General features: G+C 49.2%; 1 long non-coding RNA gene across 1 annotated transcript in view; it reads left to right on the top strand.

Annotated features, from left to right (window-relative positions):
* LOC108448972 overlaps nt 1-4617 on the top strand; it is a 4638-nt gene extending 21 nt beyond the window's left edge. Inside the window, exons 1-2 of the long non-coding RNA XR_001865051.1 lie at nt 1-4449; nt 4486-4617. The exon at nt 1-4449 is cut by the window's left edge and continues 21 nt beyond it. This is a non-coding gene — a long non-coding RNA (uncharacterized LOC108448972). The remainder of the gene's footprint in view (nt 4450-4485) is intronic.
* The last annotated feature ends 4604 nt before the right edge of the window (nt 4618-9221 follow it).

Here is a 9221-nt window from a genome sequence, read left to right as displayed (position 1 = left end):
TCTTTCCCTCATTCTCAGTAAAGTTTTGTGTGCAGTTCCTTTGTTTACCTTTCTTTTGGAATGTTCTCATCCAGTTTGTGGAAGGTATTCCTAACAGTGGAATTTGCCCATTTTCTCGAGGGGTAGCAGTGCATATTTAGCAATTAGAAACATTGAAAGAACTTGTAAAGTTCCTTACCCATTGCAAATAAGCATTTCCTGACTATGCTAAACCATCATTCACAGGTATGCTTAGTAAAATCATTATATGTGACAAAACCACACATTATTTACGTTAAAAGTCCCTGCAACCTGCTAAAAAGCGACAAAACATAACCAACTGTTCATGATTTGTGGCTTTTAGCTGTAGTCCATCTGGTGATTGGTCAGACACAACCCATCGATCTTCAGGTGCTTTCTTCACTCTGGAGTAATGAAGCCAGGTTGGCTTTCCTTGTGCCTTTACAGCTGTATGAGTTGCCAGCAGGGTCAGGTGTGGTCCTTCCCACTTCTCCTGCAGAGGATCACTTGTAAGAGACCTAACATACACCCAATCTCCTGGATTTACATCATGGAATGGCTTATTAGGTTGTGGTGGCTGGCAGTTTAGAACTTCAGTTCGTATTGATTGCAATTTCCTGCCCAATTGCTTGACATAATCAATCAAGGAGTTCTGCCCCACCAGAGCCACACTATCATTGGGAACCACGTTTGTCCCGTAAGGTCTCCCATACAGAATTTCAAAGGGACTTAATTTCTCTTTGAGTCGTGCTTTTACTCTAATTCTCAGCAAAGCCATGGGTAAAGCTTGATACTAATACGAGTTAGTTTCTTGACAAATGTTAGCTAATTGTTGCTTTATTAAATGATTCATCTTTTCTACTTGTCCACTTGCCTGTGGCCTGTATGGCCATGTAGCTGCCCTTGCATTCCTAATAGATGGCTTATTCCCTGCACTACCTGGGCTACAAAGTGTGATCCCCTACCAGAATTAATTTCCCTGGGCACCCTAAATTGTGGAATAATTTCCTGTACTACAGCTTTAACAGCATCTCTAGCCTTATTTGTTCTACAAGGGAAAGCTTCTGGCCAGCCTGAGAAAGTGTCTGTGAGGACTAAAAGGTACCTGTGTCCGTCCCCCTTTTCTAAGTAATTCAGAGAAGTCAATTTGCCACACATCCCCTGGTAAAGCTCCTTTAGGGATAGTTCCTGTGTTTAGCCTTGCAGTGATATTAGGGTTGTTTTTGAGACAGATTTCACAAGCGGAAGTTACGTCGCCGATTGTTTCCTTTAGTTCTGATGCTATCACTTTTTCCTTTAAATGGTTATGTAAGGCGTGAACTCCCCAGTGTGTTTTAGAATGTTTGCTTTGGATAAATAGTTTTAGCAGTTTTCTGGTTATGACTATGAGATCCTTTATCCTAGCCCACCCATCTGATCCTTCTTGTCCCTTTTCTTCTTGTATCCAATTCAAATCATCAGTGTCGTATGGTGGGGTTTTTTTTCCACCCATAAGGATGCTAGAAGGGATTATAGCTAGGGCTTGAATCTGAACCCCACTGGCTGCTGCCTTTGCTGTTTTGTCTGCCATAGCATTTCCCAGTTCAGGGATGGTGCTGCCCTGGGAGTGTCCCTTACAATGCATTGCAGCTAGCTTTGAGAGTTTTAAGGCTGATTCCAGCAGCTGTAAGATTTCAGTAGCATGCCTAATTTCTTTCTTCTGTGAGGTTAATAAACCCCTTTCTTTCCAAATAGCCTGGTGAGCGAGTACCACCCCAAAAGCATACCTTGAATCAGTCCAAATGTTGATAGGTTTACCCTCGGCTAATATCAAAGCTCGAGTCAGGGCTATTATTTCAGCCTTTTGAGCTATGTCCCCACAAGTAACAGATTTGCTTCGATGATGGCATCTGTGGTTGCAATTGTATATCCAGCAAACCACTTACCATTCTTGACATAGCTGCTCCCATCAGTGAACCAGTTGTCTGCATTTTCTAGTGGAGAGTCCTTCAAGTCTGGGTGGCCGGAGTAAACTGCCTCCATGGTTTCAATGCAGTCATGCTGTACAGGCTCCTCAGCGGCCCCGCCCTGGAGGTAAGCTGCTGGATTTAAAACGTTGGTTACCCGGATACTCACGTCCTCTGATTCTGCTAGGACAGCCTGATATTGAGAAAGCGAGATGAGGTTAACCAGTGATTTCCTGTATGAGCACTGCCGACACTGTATGTGAGACAAAAACAGTTATCTGCTGGCCCAGTGTGAACTTGAGGGCTTCCTCTGTGTTCAGGGTCACGGCTACTATTGCACGCAGGCAGGGGGGCTCTCCTTGGCTGACCACGTCCAGCTGCTTGGAGAAATGAGCCACTGGCTTTTTGTACGGTCCCAGCTTCTGTGCCAAAAGTCCCAACGCTGCTCCTTGCCTTTCATGTGAGAACAACAGAAAAGGTTTAGTGACATCTGGTATGCCCAATGCTGGAGCTTGCATCAACTCACGTTTCAGAGTTACAAATGCATTATTAGTCTCTGGTGTCCAGCATAGGTGAGTTCCCCCGGTCTCTTTTCGGAGTTGGTATAAAGGTTTCACAATTAATCCATAGTTGTAAAACCACAATCTACACCATCCTGTCATTCCCAGAAAGGTTTTAATTCTTTGATTGTAGTTGGCTGGGGTATTTGGCAGATTGCCTCTTTCCTGTCGTTACCCAGGGCTCTTTCTCCTCTTGCCAATTCGTATCCAAGATGTGTAACTGGTTCGAGAATGAGTCACGCTTTCTCGGGAGATACTCTGTATCCACTTAGTCCTAGGATATTCAGGAGGTTTACAGTCCATGCCTTACAATCCTCCTGAGTTTTGGTGGCAACTAACAAATCATCAAAGTATTGCAGAAGTGTAGCCTCTCCAGGTGGTGGTATCCAGGTCTCTAATTCTTTGGCTAATTGATCACCAAAGACTGTGGGGCTATTCTTAAACCCTTGTGGCAATATAGTCCATGTAAGTTGGCTCTTTCTCGCTGTTTTAGGGTTCTCCCATTCAAAAGCAAAAATTTCCTGACTGCTTTCAGCTAATGGCAGTTTAAAGAAAGCATCCTTTAAATCTAAAACTGAAAACCACACCCAGTCATGTTGTAATTTTGTAAGTAAAGTGTAAGGATTGGCCATTACAGGATGCAGTGTTTTTGTCACTAATTTCCTGTATCCAACCAAAAATGGACATGTTTGTGGATCATTTGGGTCCCAATGTGGATCTGTGGTAGGGAAAACGTTACCTACATTCCCGTATAGTATTCCAGTGGCTATTTGTCCCTGCACGTGTGTTTTTGTTGCAGATACTACAGCTGCTTTTTCTGTCTCAGTTAACTCTGATAGCATTAAATTTATATCCTCCCAATCAACATCTTGATTTCTAACAGCCAATATGCTAACAGTCCTTGGGCATCAGGGGGTCTTGCTCTCTTTCAGCCTTAAGTTTTAAGCATCTTTGTCCTATACTGCATGAGGAGCAACACCTCTTCATGCGGCTTTTTCCTTTTGCTTCTTTTTCTAACAACAGGACTGTCGTGTCCTGTGGTGCTAAATTAATGCCACGCTGCTTCTGTCACTTTGGTTTGTGTCTTAAAGTAAAGAAGCAGTCGGCGTAAAACATCATCCTATTTGTTCTCCCTCTTTAAAAATAACATTAACTGGAGTAGGGTGTCATAGTTTAGGGTCCCATTCTCTGGCCACTTTTCACCATCATCTAATTTATGCAGTGGCCACCATTGATTACAGGACTTAATCAGGGTGCTCTTTTTCAAAGTTCCCCTTGGGATTCCTCCTAGCTCCTTCCAAAGTGCCAACACACACCCTAATGGACTTTGCTGTGTTATCTCCTTGCTTACTGACGATCCCATGGTCTCCTTCTCCTTTTCTCCTTCTGCCAATCAAACCTGCCTCTGACCTACACACTTTCTCCCAATCCTTCTCTAAGACTTCCCAGGTCCGGGGAACCGAGTCCTTTCTCCCACACACTAGGGAAATAATGATTGCCTTTTCAGGTTCCCTTGCTCTCCTTGGCCACACTGCCCTTATCCTCTGCCAATCTTGCCAACTCCTTTCTGTGCTCCTGTCTAGTGGCTATTGAATCCCTTCTCTCCCTAGCCTAAAAGTGAGCTCATTTTCCCACCATTTACGGCACTGTGTATCTCTCTTAGTAGATGTACAATACTATCTTCTCTGACAATGAACACAATCACACTAAGTCCAAGCCTCAAAATTCCTACTCCACTACAAACAAGGAATTTCAAGGAAAAACCCTGGTGGTACTGTGTAACCTGGTGGTGTTGTATTTATATCATGTTGGGGATCTGAATGTTCCTAGTCCAAAGCTAAAATCTTTCCCCTCCAATAAGACAATCCACCTCCCTCCAGATAACAAGGTTGAACCCCAAACAAATGGTTTATATGATTTATACTCATTCACTCGTTGCACCGGTTTATATGATTTATACTCATTCACTCCTTGCACAGCACATCTCTTTCACTCTTTTTCACTCTCACTCATTCCACAGTGGAAGCCGCAGAAAAAAAGAAAAAAAAGACCCACAGTAAAATGGCAACACAACAAAAGACAATAGCAGTGATTCCACAGTAAATACCACAATAACGCAGCAGTAAAAAGCAACAAGACAGAACAAAATAACAGCACGACAGTGGGGTCCAACCCCTGGGGCCTGCAACCCCTAATACAGCAGCAGGGACTCTTACCCTTGGGGCCTCCAGCTCCTCTAAGAGTGGGGTCCAACCCCCTGTTCCTTAAAGGTACCTTTTTTTTTTGCCTAGTACTAATTTTGGGAGACTGAGTCTCCTCGGGGCTTTCAACCTACCCTTGGGGACTTGCACCCCAGACCCGCGGGTATTTCTGCTTAACAAAAACAGCAAATACCTTAATTTGGTGCAGATGGTCCTTCTCTGTTCCCACCATAAGCCAAAGGACAGCTGAGCTTCCCCTGAGAACTCAGGGTTGCAACTGGGAGGTCTGCTTACCCACGGATCCGGCAGCCGAGCAGAGTTAGGGTCCCATCTGGGTCGCCAGTTGAATCGCCCCAAACCAGGCCAAGAGACACTTCCGAGACAAAGCCCAAGAAGCCGGTATTTGCTTTATTCAGCATGCTGGGTGTGCTGGGATCACTCCTCCTAACGCATACCCCCCAGGCACAGAGCAAATTACAATATATGGTTACAGTTTATGCATATTCATTGTTTTCCCTAGAAAGGTGGGGTTATGCAAACTGTTTCTTGGAACTCATTGTTTTCATTAGCACACATGGAGCGCAGGCGCAGGGCTCCCTGGTGGTTGTGCTGGTGGTCGTTTGATGAAGGCTGCATCTTCTTCCTCACTTTGCACTTTTCACCTTTCTTTCCTAGGCATGCGTAGTCTCTTGTCAACTGTTTCAGCAGTTTCTCTCCTGGTTTTAGCAAGCTCTGTCCTTCATTTCGGCAAGCTTTGTTCCCTATCTCTTGCCAAGTTACTCAGCTAGCTTCTACATTGATTACAATGTATCTTATTCTAGCCCCAGTACACCAAAGCATGCCCAAGTACAATGATTTTAACCCTTTCATTGTGAGTGGCGGGGGAAGGAGGAGGGATGCGGGGGGATGGAGGGGCAGACTGAAGTCTGCAGAGGCTCCAAGCCTGGCCTGAGAGCTGCCAGTGGGGCTGGCTGGGAGGGTGAGAGCCACTGTGCCCCAAGGACAGATGGGGCTGATGGCCATGGAAAGGGAGGGGGTCCGGGAGGAGACTCTGCGGTGCTGGTGTGTCAGGTGGGAGGGAATGCAGCGCTGCCGTCTGGCCATGGTGGCACCGGCAGTGGCCTTGTGGGTGACAGCCGTGCCCCCAGAGAGCCTGGAGCCCCAGCTCTGCCCAGGCCCAGGAGATTCAAGGAACATTCAGAGCCCAACCAAAGCCAGAAGAACTGGAGTGGGAATTTCACTCAGGCACATTCCTTGGCTCCGAGCTCAATTCCATGGAAATCAATCACTTCTCCTGACCCCTTTCCTGCCCCTGGGCATGGCCATGGAAGCAGTGGGACATGGGACATTGTGGCAAGCTGACAGCCTCAGGTTGCCAGGAGCAGCCAAGAGACGCGGTCAGGGGCTGGAGGCCATGGCCTCTGCTCCAGGGAACGCTGGGAAAAGCTCCTGTGCTGTGGGTGTGCTCATGTGTGTGAGCACATGGGGTGCACCTCTGTGTCTGTGTGTGCTTTCACATGTGCACGCATGTGTGTGTGCAGGGGGGAGGGTGTGCCCTGCCCCACTGCTGGCTCTGTGCTGGGTCCTGAAAGGAATGAGAAGGAAGTGTCTTTACAAACAAACTGTGGGCCCGATGGTAGATAAAGCCAGATACTGAGAGGTGAAAGAAGCAATGGGAGGAACCATAACTTCCATAGGAATTCCATTAATTGACACAGACTGTTACTCACTCAAGATTGTGCTAATCCCTGGATTTAGAGAAAAAGAACAGAGACAGGCAGGGGGGTACACAGTAGAAAGGGGGTTTGTATTAAGTGATTTGGGAAAATCTGTACCTCTCAAGTACCTCAACCAGTGGGGAAAGAAAGAGGGAAATGCGGCCAGAAAATTAGAATAAAAAGGAGGCTGTGTCCTCTTAACAATTTGAGACACCCCATGGGAAATGCCCACGACCTCTCCCTTTATTCGAATAAAGTTACAGGACTCCTCTGTCTCCTTTTTGGACATAAACCTCTGGTGTTTGTGGATTAATTTTCCTGACAGTCCTCAGACTGCTCCAACACCTGGGAACATGTATTGGTTTCGCACAGCCTGGTTTTTGGTAGCAGGGGGGCCACAAAGATGGCTCCTGTGAGAAGCTGCTGGAAGCTTCCACCATGTCCAGCAGAGCCAATGGCTGATGGCTCTGAAGATGGACATGCTGCTGGCCAAGGCTCGGCCAATGAGAGAGGTTGATAACACCTCTGTGATGACATATTTAAGAAGAAAATCAAAACAAAGGTGCACAGTTTTTTCTTCCAGCCAGAGGCGAGGAGGAGGTAAGAACACCTCAGGGAAAACAACATGGTGACAACAATGTCAGTGAAGAAGGAGGGGGAGGAGGTGCTCCAGGTGCTGGAGCCGAGATTCCTCTGCAGGCCATGGTGAAGACCCTGGTGAAGAAGCTGTGCCCCTGCAGCCCCTGGGGATCCACAGGGGGTGCAGAGATCCACCTGCAGCCCCTGGGGGAGGTGCCTGGGCCAGAATGGGTGGATGCCTGGAGGAGGCTGTGATCCAGTGCAAGAACCGGTGGAGAGAGAGGCCTCTGCTTCCAGGCTAGAGCATCCTTGTCTTGGAGGACTGCACACCGTGGAAAGAGAGAGTCACGTTGAAGCAGTTTTGGGAGGGCTGTGTGCCTGTGGGAGGGGCTCACGCTGCAGCAGGTGTGGTGTGGCTGCTGCTCGTGAGAGTGAACCCACGCTGGAGAAGTTCAGGAGAACTGTCTCCCGTGGGAGGGAGCCCACGGCCTCACAGGGGAAGGAATCCTCTCCCAGAGCAGCAGAAGGAAGTCTCGGTGGTGAACTGACCAAACCCCCGTGCCCTGTCTCCCTGCGCTGTTGGGGGGAAGGAGGGAGGGACTGGGGGGAGAAGGTGTTTTAAGGGCTTATTTTACTTCTCATTGTCCTTCTCTGATTCTGTTAGTAATAAATTCACTTTGCAACCTTAAGTTGAGCCTGTTTTGCCCTTGAAGTGTTTCTCCCTGTCCTTATCTCACTCATTAAGTGTTTGTTAATTATTTTCCCTCTCCGCTGCCCAGCTGTGGCAGGGGAGGGTGAATGAGCGACTCTTGTGGGTGCCTGGTGTTGGGCCCATGTCAAACCATGACAGAACATCCCACTGCTGGTGTTCCTCCTCTCATGTCTGCCTCCCCAAACCCAGGGTGTTTTGCTCCAGCCCCGTGGCTTCCTGCTCCAGGGGGTCCCACAGCCTTGTGTCGGTGCTGCAGGAGGAGGAGGAACCCCCTGCCAGAGCATCAGCCTCTTCTACCACAAAAGCAGAGGGAGATTTCGGGAGTGGCCTGGCATCCCAGATCCTTGGTGCTGGCACGCTTTGTGCTCACTTGCTGCACTGGAAAACATGGTGGGAGCTGCAGCCCTCGAGCACAGGGAATCAACCCTATTGTCCCTGGGGTATTATTAATGGATCCTCTGTGGGTTTGCTGGGACGGCTCTGGCTGCAGGAGCTGTGCTGTGGGTCCCCGTTTCCCATCTTCCTTCTTTTGGCCTTGCTCCAGCCCAGGGAACTTCCCCAGCCTGTGTGGGCTCAGGTGGTGTAGGCTGATGTGTCTGAAGGTTGTCTCCGTGTCCCTGGGTTGTTCAGGGCATGGAGCTGATGTAATCGCACCAACAAGCAGCTCCCCCCATCCCTCCCCTCCTCAGCTCCATCCTGTTCCGAGGTCTGGCTGCCGTCAGCCCTTCCTATGGAGGCAGGAGGAGCACTGAGTCCACCTCTGCAGCTCCTGGCATGAGAGGGACATGGAGCTGCTGGAGTGAGTCCAGAGGAGGCCAGGGAGATGCTCCAAGGGCTGGAGCCCCTCTGCTCTGGAGCCAGGCTGGGAGAGTTGGGAATGTGAAGCCTCGAGAAGGCTCCAGGGAGACTTTGGACCCCCTTCCAGTGCCTAAAGGGGTTCTAGGAGAGCTGGAGAGGAACTTGGGACAGGGGCCTGCTGTGCCAGGACAAAGGGGAAATGGCTTCCCAGTGCCAGAGGGCAGGGCTGGATGGGATATTGGGAAGGAGTTGTTCCCTGGGAGGGTGAGCAGGCCCTGGCACAGGGTGCCCAGGGAAGCTGTGGCTGCCCCTGGATCCCTGGCAGTGTCCAAGGGCAGGCTGGACAGGGCTTTGAGTACTCTGGGCTTGTGGAAGGTGTCCCTCCCCATGGCAGGGGGTGGAATGAGACAGATTTAGTCTCTTCCCACCTAAACCAGTCTGGGATTTGATGATCCAGAGTAAGAGGAGTAGGTTAGGAGATTTCCAGCCATGTGGCCCAGTTACTGCTCACCTCCTGCTGACCTTCACCCCAAACCAGGCAGCAGCGCCCCAGTTTCACTTCCACACTCTGCTGCAGTAAAAAACATGATTTCCAGGAAACCGGCACCGCACCTCACCACCTCTAACAGGAGGAGCAACACCCACCGGGGAGGCGGGAGCCGGATAAAAAGAGGGGCAGGGGCGGGCGCACCCCCACCCGCGAGGCG

Source organism: Corvus brachyrhynchos, unplaced genomic scaffold, assembly GCF_000691975.1.
Source record: "Corvus brachyrhynchos isolate BGI_N302 unplaced genomic scaffold, ASM69197v1 scaffold211, whole genome shotgun sequence".
In the NCBI taxonomy this organism is placed as follows: Eukaryota; Metazoa; Chordata; class Aves; order Passeriformes; family Corvidae; genus Corvus; species Corvus brachyrhynchos.
Note: the sequence above shows the minus strand (reverse complement) of the source record. Positions and strands in the feature narration are given on the sequence as shown.